Genomic DNA, 10,456 nt, shown 5'->3' with positions numbered 1-10,456 from the left:
GCGCGAAATGAATGGTAGCGTTCGAAGGGAACATTTGAGTTCGGTTTTTTGGATTGGAAGCGATGGACTGGATTTCGATGCTTATTGGTCGATGAATCTTTGAGAGATATTCTACTGTTTCTAAAATGAAATTTCGTGATAATGCCTGGCTTTAGAATGGCCGAATGTCTAACTATGAATCATTATCCTTTGGAATGTACCGTCTCTGATTAGTTACTGATACTGTTACTATTAACTTATATTGACAACTGATAAACTACTGAAGGAACTGATTTGCCCAGACTGAACAAATTGGTATCTCAATAAGTACACTCTTACGGTTCCTAAAAGATTTGAACGCACCAATTATCCTGTTCAATAATGCTACTGTCAATTACTATTTCCTCGACACAAGAATCATTTAAATTCTCCATTCCACCGTTCTCCATCCACTTTCCCTTCACCTAACGTGAAAAGCGACTTGGTTCGCGTGCTCCGAGTGGAAAGAGTTCCGAGAGTCTTCAGGAGTGACGGCAGGAGAGGCCAGGAACGCGGATGAACGCTGGAGCAAACAAACTTGCACCTCGCGATTATTCCCGGAAGAATTAGGATGGCATTCAGTCCAACGGAAATCATGCCGGCATTGTCGTGTATCCTTCGAACGCGAAGACTGACGCTTCCTCCTTCATCTTTTACGGGGAGAAGCTGCGCCGCGCCGGTGAGACGGCGCAGTGAAGTTTTCAAATGTCAAGGTAACGAGATTAGCAGGACGAGAAACGGTAATCAGGAATAAAAATGCTACAACCGACGGCATTTACGCTAACTAATCTTCTTCAGGGAGGCGAGGCGCTAACGGAGTTAGGACCAGCCCCCGAAAACCCCCGCCAGTATTTCCCGGGGTTTTCGTCGCCCCGGCCGGCTTGTTAGCCGGATAATTGGCCATTTTTATGCTAAGCAGACCCGCGGCTGTTACGCCGGCTCGCATTTTCGTTTCCGCTTTTCTCGCGCCGCGCTCTTGTTCCCCGATTGATCGTCTCGGCCATTCCCGACCTCCGCGAATTGTTCCTCCTCTGATCCGCGGTGGTTTCGTTACAGTTTCTTCGAAGCGGACCTTTCATTCTCACATCGAAAGTGTTCGATTTTGAACTCTGGAGATTGAAATGAATTTTCCTTGCGAACTTCGGGGATGTTGATTATTCTAGTAATTGTGCGTGGCTGTCTTTTTGTGAGAGTTGACGCTTTGCGTAGCGGAAGTCGATTAATTTTCTTAGTGACTATATTATATCTAAAAGTAGTTGGACTATTTCATTTATTTAATCAGCGCGAGAAAGGTAATTAGATTACGTTGTAACAGTTGAGTTATTGGTTCGAGATTAATGTTGCTATTATTGTTGAATAGTTGGTTAAGAAATGTTCAGTTATCGATCATTGACCATTAAGAAATGATAGAACAAGCATCGTTAAAGTGTTCTCAGTTTTCGATAGTAATGTTCTCGGTATAATTTGATTACGGTTTGTTACATACATTTACGATGGTTCCAAAAAACACATTAATCCCTTCAGATGGTTTTCAACTGTGTTTCAATCAGCGCCATCTTTCTCTGTTCTCCCCATTCCCTTTCTCTGTATCCCGCGGGCCGTACAAGATAAGGTAGTAACGGTGGTCGGAGCCGCGCTAAGGCGATTACCGAATCACGGAAATGCATTCCTCTGGTCAAAATATGGGGCTGCCTTTGTAGCACAGAAGAAAAGGGTTTGACCTGTTTACTTCGAAAAAGTCACCCTCAATTTCTTTATATTCTTCCTTCTAGTACCATTTCTATTTAATTGTTAATTCAATTTCACCATCGAAACTGAGCAAACATATATAAGAACGAAGAAATAAGAAAAGGAAAGATAAAATAAATAAACACGTAATATGAAGTTGCAAAATGAACTCTGTGCCTCTTCAATCAATCAATTACAAATCCATTTCAAATGTAAACCCCTGATGTTTCTTTATTATTTTCTGCCTGCGCATAAACAATAAAACAGAAAACAGAACAATCGAAAGTAACGACGAACTAAGGATTAAAAGATGGTCTACTTAAATCACTAATAATTTTTCTTTAACCCTAATCGGACCCCAATGTGACTTCGAGTCACGTTCGAACTTTCTACTTAAATTTATTGGTTATGTCATATTGCATCATTCTGTTTATTGTCATAAGTGACTGAGAGTCACGTCCCGGTTATGATTCGTTATAAAAACACGTGGTACGATTAGGGTTAATCAATTAAAAATGAATTCCTATACCCAACAAATATCCATCTCTAATTGTCGACGTTCCCCTCGGAGCGTTCTATTTTTCAACCTCTCCCGTCCGAAAATTAAAGAGATTCTGGCGGGAAAATTGAAAATGGTCGGCGAGAGGAGAGCTTCACGCGGCGAATCACATCCGCGGCACCTGATGCGAAACAATTTCGCGACGGTGGCTGCAATTCGATCGTGGGATTACGCGGCTCGAGGCGGTCGGCGGACTGGATGGCATCAGCAACGACGGGGGGGCGGGGGGTCGGTCGGTCGGGGGCCGTTTGCAAAAATACAGGATGGAAACGCAGAACAAGGAGGCAGAATCTATCTGGCGATTTCACAGGCAATTATGTCATGGCTGCGCGTTCGCCGGGTTACTCTTATTTAACGCCAATGTGCGCCGGGTTCACGCCTCGACGCCCTTGCACCGCGATCCCATTTGCGCGAAATTGTCAATGATAGAATGGCAGATTGAAAACTTGACATTCAACGCCCGTCCTCCCTTCTCCGCGTTCCGCTTCCGACTTTTTCCGCGGACCACCCCCTCTCGAAGATGTCGGCGATTCTTTCGTTACGCGCTTGGGTTGTTTCATCTCGAGGCGAGCGTGAAACAAACCGTTTTTGTCACTGCAACGTGAAATATTCTTTGAAATTGTTAATTGTACGATGAATCATATAAGCGCTCGATGTGATTACCTTTTGGGAATGATTGAAATCTTGAAATTATTCCGATGGTTCGGGAACTGTTTCTGTGTAGGTTGTTTTTTTGTGCTGTTCAATTTTGAATATTGCGGGTTTTGTCGATATTAAGTGTTCGATGAAATTGTATCTTTATTATTAATTATTATTAATAGATAATAATTAGGTATTATGCTAATGGAATAATTGATTGATAATTAAGTGTTATACTAATATTTTATGTACCGTATATACTTTAAAATATTGTGCTAATACTTTGCTAACAATCCTTTCTCTTATTTTGTTTATATCTAGAGAAAAGAGATTTTATTGCCGATATAGGAATCGCTTTTAATGCGATCAATTTAACAGGAATACTCGAAGGGATTAATGATAATTACCGAACAATGCGTATGAACAAATAGGAACGAAACATTGCGACACCGATCGACCTAACCACCGAGGAGAAATCGCGCGATCTAAAGTTTTGCTTGGAGACCAAACGTTCTCCGCAAACACAGGAGATTCCCGATAGGGCGGACGGCGATGTCCCCGCGAGTTTCTCTAATAAATTGCACTCGAAATAGTCGATCTCTCGGAAGTGTCAGCGATACCTCTTGCCGGCGGTTGTATCGAATGAAAAGAAAGCACCGATAACTCGATTATCGGGGACCCAGATAAATAGACGGCGGCCAACGCGATTCGACCGACCGAGCCGAATGCCCGGAACCTGCATTACAGAAGTATCTTTCGATTGTTGTTTCTATTGTCACGGTCGTTCTGTCGCATTGTAACTTTCCCCACTGTTGAAATTACACTCATCGTCGATCGTTGTCCGCAAACCAGAAACTGCGATTGATTGGTTGTTCATCGGCGAAATAAAGGGTAAAGTCACTTCTCCGAAGAACTATCTAGAACAACGAAAGGTAGTACATAAAAATTCACAAGATCTGCTTCCCTAAATAATCACCACTATAAACTTCAATTACCTCATATGACAACCTCTGCTTACTGCATAACGCTTCGAATGAAGTACCACTTTCCTATCATCAATCCTTACGTCCTAACTCAAAGTAGAAATAAGCTCCGTCGATACTAAGTTCACCTTACCCGTCAATTCCTCCCATGTTAAATTTCATAAACATTATTCACTGAATCTTCCCATCGATCTTGATCAGTGTAGTTACAGGAATGCGTCTTCTAATCTACTTTCAAGCCACCAACATCGAAGAGCCAAATGAAAGACCATCTTTCCCAGAAACAATAAAGTAAACTATACAAGAACTGTCCATGAACACACCGTTAAACACCTTCCATTCCATCTTTCCCTTCCCAAAACATCGAAACCACATTACGAAGTACCCTTCCTTTCCCCGTGAAAATCGAATCATCGGAATCAACCGATCGGTCAGTTTCGCGAGAAGGGGATGATCGTCTCGGGAACCGTCTACGGAACAACCGGGCGTAAAGTTTCACGTCGCAGACGTCGTCACCCTCGCCGGCCGAGCAACCAGCCCCCCGGAGTCCAGCTCAGAATCCTTTGACAAGGACAGAGGCCAGTCGCTTTCGGCGTCTGCCTCTCCGGCAGCTTGTCTCTCTCGGTCGCGATATTTACGGGGCGTCGAGGCGTGGGTAACGCTGTTTGCCGCAATTTCTTGTTTCCATTAGGTTGGCCGGCCTGCGGGGTAAATTCCACCCTCTCGCTGGCCCACCTACCCTTCCTGCGGGCTGGGTTGCGCAACTTCGATGGCGGCGCGGGGTGTGCGGACGGTCGGCGTGGCGCGGGCGAAACGAGAGAGGAAAGGGGTGTTGTTGTGGGTGTACTGGAGGGTGGGTGGCGAAAGAGGGGCCGAGGAGGCGGGGGTGGTGGATTGGGCGACAAGCCTGGCAGGAGGGAAATGGTGCACACACAGGCTTCCACTGTGCGCGATCAAATGACGCGCGCCAGCGCCCACAATAACTGCCTCTTCACGCTCCGGTCCTATCCTATTCCCGGCCTCGCCAACCCCTCCGCAAGTGTTCGACGATCGAGGATCGAGGATCGGCGGCGCGGCGGTCTGGATCGACGGCCCTTGCGGCTTGTCCGCCGCGACGGACCGAAGGACTTCTAATTGTCCGAGACGGAAGGGAACGATCGTGATGGCTCGTGTTCAGGGGAATGGAGGTGTACGACCTTCTATTTGCTTTTCTGTGGATTTTCAACTTCGCGAGTTTTGGATTTCGTGGGCTTCGGTTTTCCTGCGTTCCAATTTTCCCAGGTTCTGGACTTTTAGTCTTTCTATGCTTTAGGTTCTTATGTTTTACATTCTCCGAGCTTTAGATTTTCTAGGTTTCGGTTTCCCTAGATTTTAGCTTTCCCATGTTTTCGTTTTCCAAAGATCCGATCGTTCTACGATACGATTTTCCCGAGTTTCGGTCTTCCTAAGCTTCGATTTCTCTGGGCTCCAGTTTCTCCAAGTTCCAATTTCATCTACGTCCCAACTGTTCCGCGTTTTACCAATAAAACACAAATTACCCCTTCACTCTGAAAACTGTCATTACTTCATTGAACGATAGACTTCACCGAAGAAGGAAGAGAGAAAGAAGAGTCCGTGCAACTAATACGTCGAGCATAATTTCTGTTTTAAAATCTCGGGGGCCTCACTTACCGCGAGTAATTGAATTCTCGGCCGAGATTACTTTAGCTCTCGCCATTTACTTCGGCCGTAGCATCTTGCAGCGTCTCTCGGGCGATGGAGGCTCGTTCAGAGCCTCGCTTCAACCCCCTGCGGGTTATTTAAGATAGATTATTATTCTCCAGGGCCGAAGCGGCGGCGGGGCACCGGCGAAAATGAAAACGCTATCGCTTACAGGGAGATTAATTGCCGCGAATCACTTTATCCGCGGCTACCTTCCGCTCCTCTCTCATTTCTCCGCTTTTCTCGCCCCCCCCTCTCTCCCTCGAACGTTTTAATGGGAGCCCGTTGTTGCACGGCGTCGCTGTGTTGTTTGGATTATAAGCCGTTCAGCTGAATGCGATATTCCGGCCGGATTGTTACGACTCGAACGAGTCCCGCCCTTTTGTATCGGTTGTCACCTGTACAATATTAATTACACGCGTATCGGGCCCGGCGAAGTAATCGCGCGCTCGTTCCTCTTTATTGTGAAAGAAATTGTTATTACTCGTTACGCGAAAGCGGATTTTCGACTTCGAAATCGCAACGGCGATGCGCTGTTCGCGGGAACTTCGGCGGGAAGTTTTATCTGTGAACGTGCGAATGATTCTTCCAGTGGAATTGAATTTTAACGTGAAAGTTACATTTCGGCGTTTCTCTTGGCGAACCTATTAATTAGCCGGAGAATAGTAATTTATATTAGTCGCGAAGGTTAAGTCCTTTTCAATAAAAATATCTTCATTTCAAAGTTAATACGTATCAAAGATGAAATTTCTTTTCTATTAACTGATTTCTGTTTCGACGTCTCCAATGAATCACTTTGAAATAAACACTAAATTCTGAGGTAATAATTGTAGCCTGACAAAATTCTATAATACTGGCAAGAAAGAGGATATATGAAAGATATTCTGATGTAACGTGCGATTTGAAATATGAAAAAATACGTGTGAACGGCGCGGCATAAATATGTTCGCGAGCAAGAATAGCATTACACCAATCGACGAGCCGAACGCATACGCTTTCGTAATGGGCTAAAAGCTTTACAAAGCGTACGAATAGGCAGGTGAAGGGGGTGGGAGGGTAAGGTTTTGTCGGCGGCGGAGCTTCGCTTCGCGACAAATCCCTCCTTTGTTGGCCCCCGCACGGGAAATAGAAGAGCGGAGAAGAGAAGAGCAGAGTAGAGAAGAGTAGAGAAGAGAAGAGAAGCGAACGTTGCATTATATTTTACCTCGGCTGCATATCCATTGGTGCATGGATTCCTGAGCTTGTATCGGGTACGGTTGCCATGTGAAAAATAATTTGCGCTCGCGACGCGACACGTCGCCTCCCTTTGCTTCCCTATTTTCCCAATTCCCTTCTTTTCGTTTCATCGGTGACGGTGGATTTTTGTGAATACAGAAATTGTGTTAATATACAGAGACTTAGGAGATTTAGAATATATTTTCACAGAAGATGTGAAGTATGAATTAATAGAAATTGAAATATAGTAAACATTTGTCCATTTTATCGAGGGTTCAATCGGATTTAGAAAGGTTGTTTTATATATATATTTCTATATATGTACATATAAGTCGTTTGGTTTTGTAATTCGTATGCTTCATTTCATCAATTTGTTCGTCGGAAATTAAAATTGAAAGCAAGGTGCGAATATATGGAAAACGATTCCAGTTCATAAGCAGTTAGTCAAGTTTTACGAGAGCCTCTGCGACTCGCGATACATTCATATAAAAATTTCCATCGTCTCCGGCAAAAATTGTCAGTGATAGACTCCGCGAGCGTTCTCGGTGGCACTCGGCCCGTTTGCATATTTACGAGCGTGTTACCAAAAGTGGATCGTCACAAGAAACGATAATGACCGCGAGTCTGCGCGAGTTTATGTATTTGTCAAGCGATTTGCTTGGACTATTGGCGCTACTCGAGCGATGTTAGGTATCGCCGACAATTTGCCATCGACTATTACCTTCGGAATCGATTAGACCTCTATTTGGAAAACTCGCAGAAGCTCTCGATTGCAAGTTCATGGAATACGGATATCAAGTTTTTCCAAACACCAAGCGTACAGGGGAAATATTTATCCTATGATCATTTCTTAACTAATAAAACTTAATACTTTATTCAGAATTTACTGTAATAAATATCTTACACAGGAAGATTATTTTCAATGCGGTAGAACTTCGATAACTCGAACCTGAATAATTCGAAAATCTTTACAACTCTTGAACTTTATTTCCTTCTATTCTGATTCTATAAATATAGTAAACTACTATTTTTAGTATATACTTTACCCCCACAAATCAAATTTAAAAAAAACGTCAACAAGTCGAATTTCCATTTGTCAAGTTTATTTTCAAGAACTCTAGAAGGCGACACCTCTACAGTCCGAAGATCTTATCAATTAACAATTTTCTTCGTGTTCTTATTATTAGCTCTACATGAAAACATGAATATCAACAAGGCATAGAACAAAAACCATTAGAGGCCTAAACCAAACTCTAAGCACCGTAAGCAATCATTTATGCCCGAGATCCTGGTACTAGACAAAAGATAAAGGAAGCCACAGCAGAAGATCCTCAATCATCGTCACAGAAATATCGAACGACGACCGGGTCTCGGGTCAACCAGCTATCGTCTTTCTCCAAAATGGAATTCGCTGGTCAGGGATTTATCCGAGCAGCCAGGGGATGCCGGAAGTGGCGCGCAGAACAGTGGCCCGACTTTTCGAGCGGGTCGGAAGAAGGAATCGTCGACGAGCGGGGCCCAAGGTGTCGCGATAAGCCGGGTCTGCTCGAAAGGAAATAAAATCAATTCGCTCGGCGAGGACCTAGGAGAAAAGGGAGAGAGACAGAGGAAAGTGAAGGTGTCGCGTGAGTAGCGGAAGATCTGTGTCCTTATTGAAGCAACATTCTTATCGAAAGAAGCTGTCGCTATCGAAAACTTGATAAAGAAATACTTCCTTACTAATCATTGCTCTTTAACTGCGGATACCGACCCTTTGCGACTCGAATGTTGTAATGGCAACTTCGAGCTTTGATATTTAAGCTATCGAAAGATATGAATTATAATTCAATTGTTTAAATAACGAGAGATCGATACATCTTTGCAATTTTAATAATTAACTCTTCAACGTCCAATTCGATCTTTCATAAAAATTAAAGAAAAAACATTAGTTTAACACTAGGTTCACGGAGTACTATCAATTTGACCTATATAGAGCTTTACAAACATTATTGGGCAAACCTTTGCGTAGATTTTGATCAGCGCAGTTACACCAATATGAATCCTAACCGTCTATCTCGAAATCTATAATTTCCAAGACCCAAATACACGGACAACGATAAACGTCTGCGAGCCAAGCGTTACAGAACTCTCCTCTAGGGTTAAATAATCGCCGGTGGCTGAAGTATCAAACGGGCGACGGTCAGTGACCGACACCGTAGGACCGGAAACCACGAAGGAGAGTATCGAAGGTTCGTAAACGATGGAGGGAAAAGTGAGGGCCGGAACGAGCCGGGAAAGAATGTGCTCGCCGCATCGGGCCGCTCACGAAAATATCAATTTGAAACAGCCGCGGGTATCGGTATGCGTCATACTTTCCGCCGGCCATAATGGCCGGCTTTCCATTTTTATTTATATTTACCGCCGCCGCGGAGAGCTGCCAGCCGCCCACCCTCCGACGATTTTATATCCGTCGCTGCCGGGTGACCCGGTACAACACGGGAGGGAAAAGCGTGTCTGAGGCCGGGGCAGCCGCTGATTGGCCAGCCGGCGAAAGGAGGAACCGCGGCGGATCGTCGCGATATTTTACGACATTTTGTTTCCAATCCGCGGGAGAAAGTTGTCCCGGGGCATCAACGGTTCGGGCACCGGGCCCTTATTCGACTTTTATGGCGTTAAATCGTGATGAAGTATCCTGCGGAATGGCCCTTCCTTTTTTCCCTCTTTCCGCCATCCTAACGTCCCACCGACCACCGAAAACCCCACGATTCTTGCTCGCCCACGTCTGGAGCACGGGGGGCTCAACGGAAATGATTCTTCGGTTGATCGACTTTCTCGGCCGAACCTTCGATACGGAGTTTTCGAGTCAGACTGTGGTATCTGGTAGTTTCGTTGAGTAATTGATGGTTAACACTGAAACTGAGCAGTTAAATTGACTTTTTGAAATTCCTCCTAGAGTGCATCTATTGAGACTTTAGTCGATTTATAATTCAACTTGCGTATCGTTAAATCGATTTCTTTAATAATTTCTCGGAGAAACAGCTGTTTTTTCTTAATAATTGCAGAACGAAGAAATGGAGGGATGGGTCGTTTTGACTCGTTTGATAGGTTTAGTGTTAAGGAGGACTTTGTAGGCGTGAATAAAAGTTATTCGAGGTTTATTAGTTACTGTAAATGATTCTAGTATTAAATATATTGACTTTGCCAGAGAAAGTAATTTGTTGTATTGGAAATGATAAAATTGTACCGTGGAAAGGCAATATTGATCTTACATTTATTTGCGATCACCTAGGAAAATTAGCTCTTAAAATCAACTTTTTAAATACAACAACTTTCCAAAGACTTCAACAACAAATCATCGAGCATTATTACAACACTCGTTACACAGAACACAATAAAATTGTCTTATAAAACTCACAACATCACATTCGCATCTGCTACATCCATAATTACCTATCTTATTTCCGATCATTTAGCAAAAATCAACCCTTAAAATCACATTTTCCAATGCAACGACGTTCCACGAGTTCTAACCATAAATTATCAAGCGAACCCCCATCAATCCACCGATTTCAATCCCGCGAGCGCGACCAGCCCTCCGTTCATCTTAACCGGAAGTGGTCGTGGCGGCGGCCAG

Source organism: Nomia melanderi, chromosome 4 (genome assembly GCF_051020985.1).
Source record: "Nomia melanderi isolate GNS246 chromosome 4, iyNomMela1, whole genome shotgun sequence".
Classification (NCBI taxonomy): domain Eukaryota; kingdom Metazoa; phylum Arthropoda; class Insecta; order Hymenoptera; family Halictidae; genus Nomia; species Nomia melanderi.
This window is presented reverse-complemented; position numbering follows the sequence as displayed.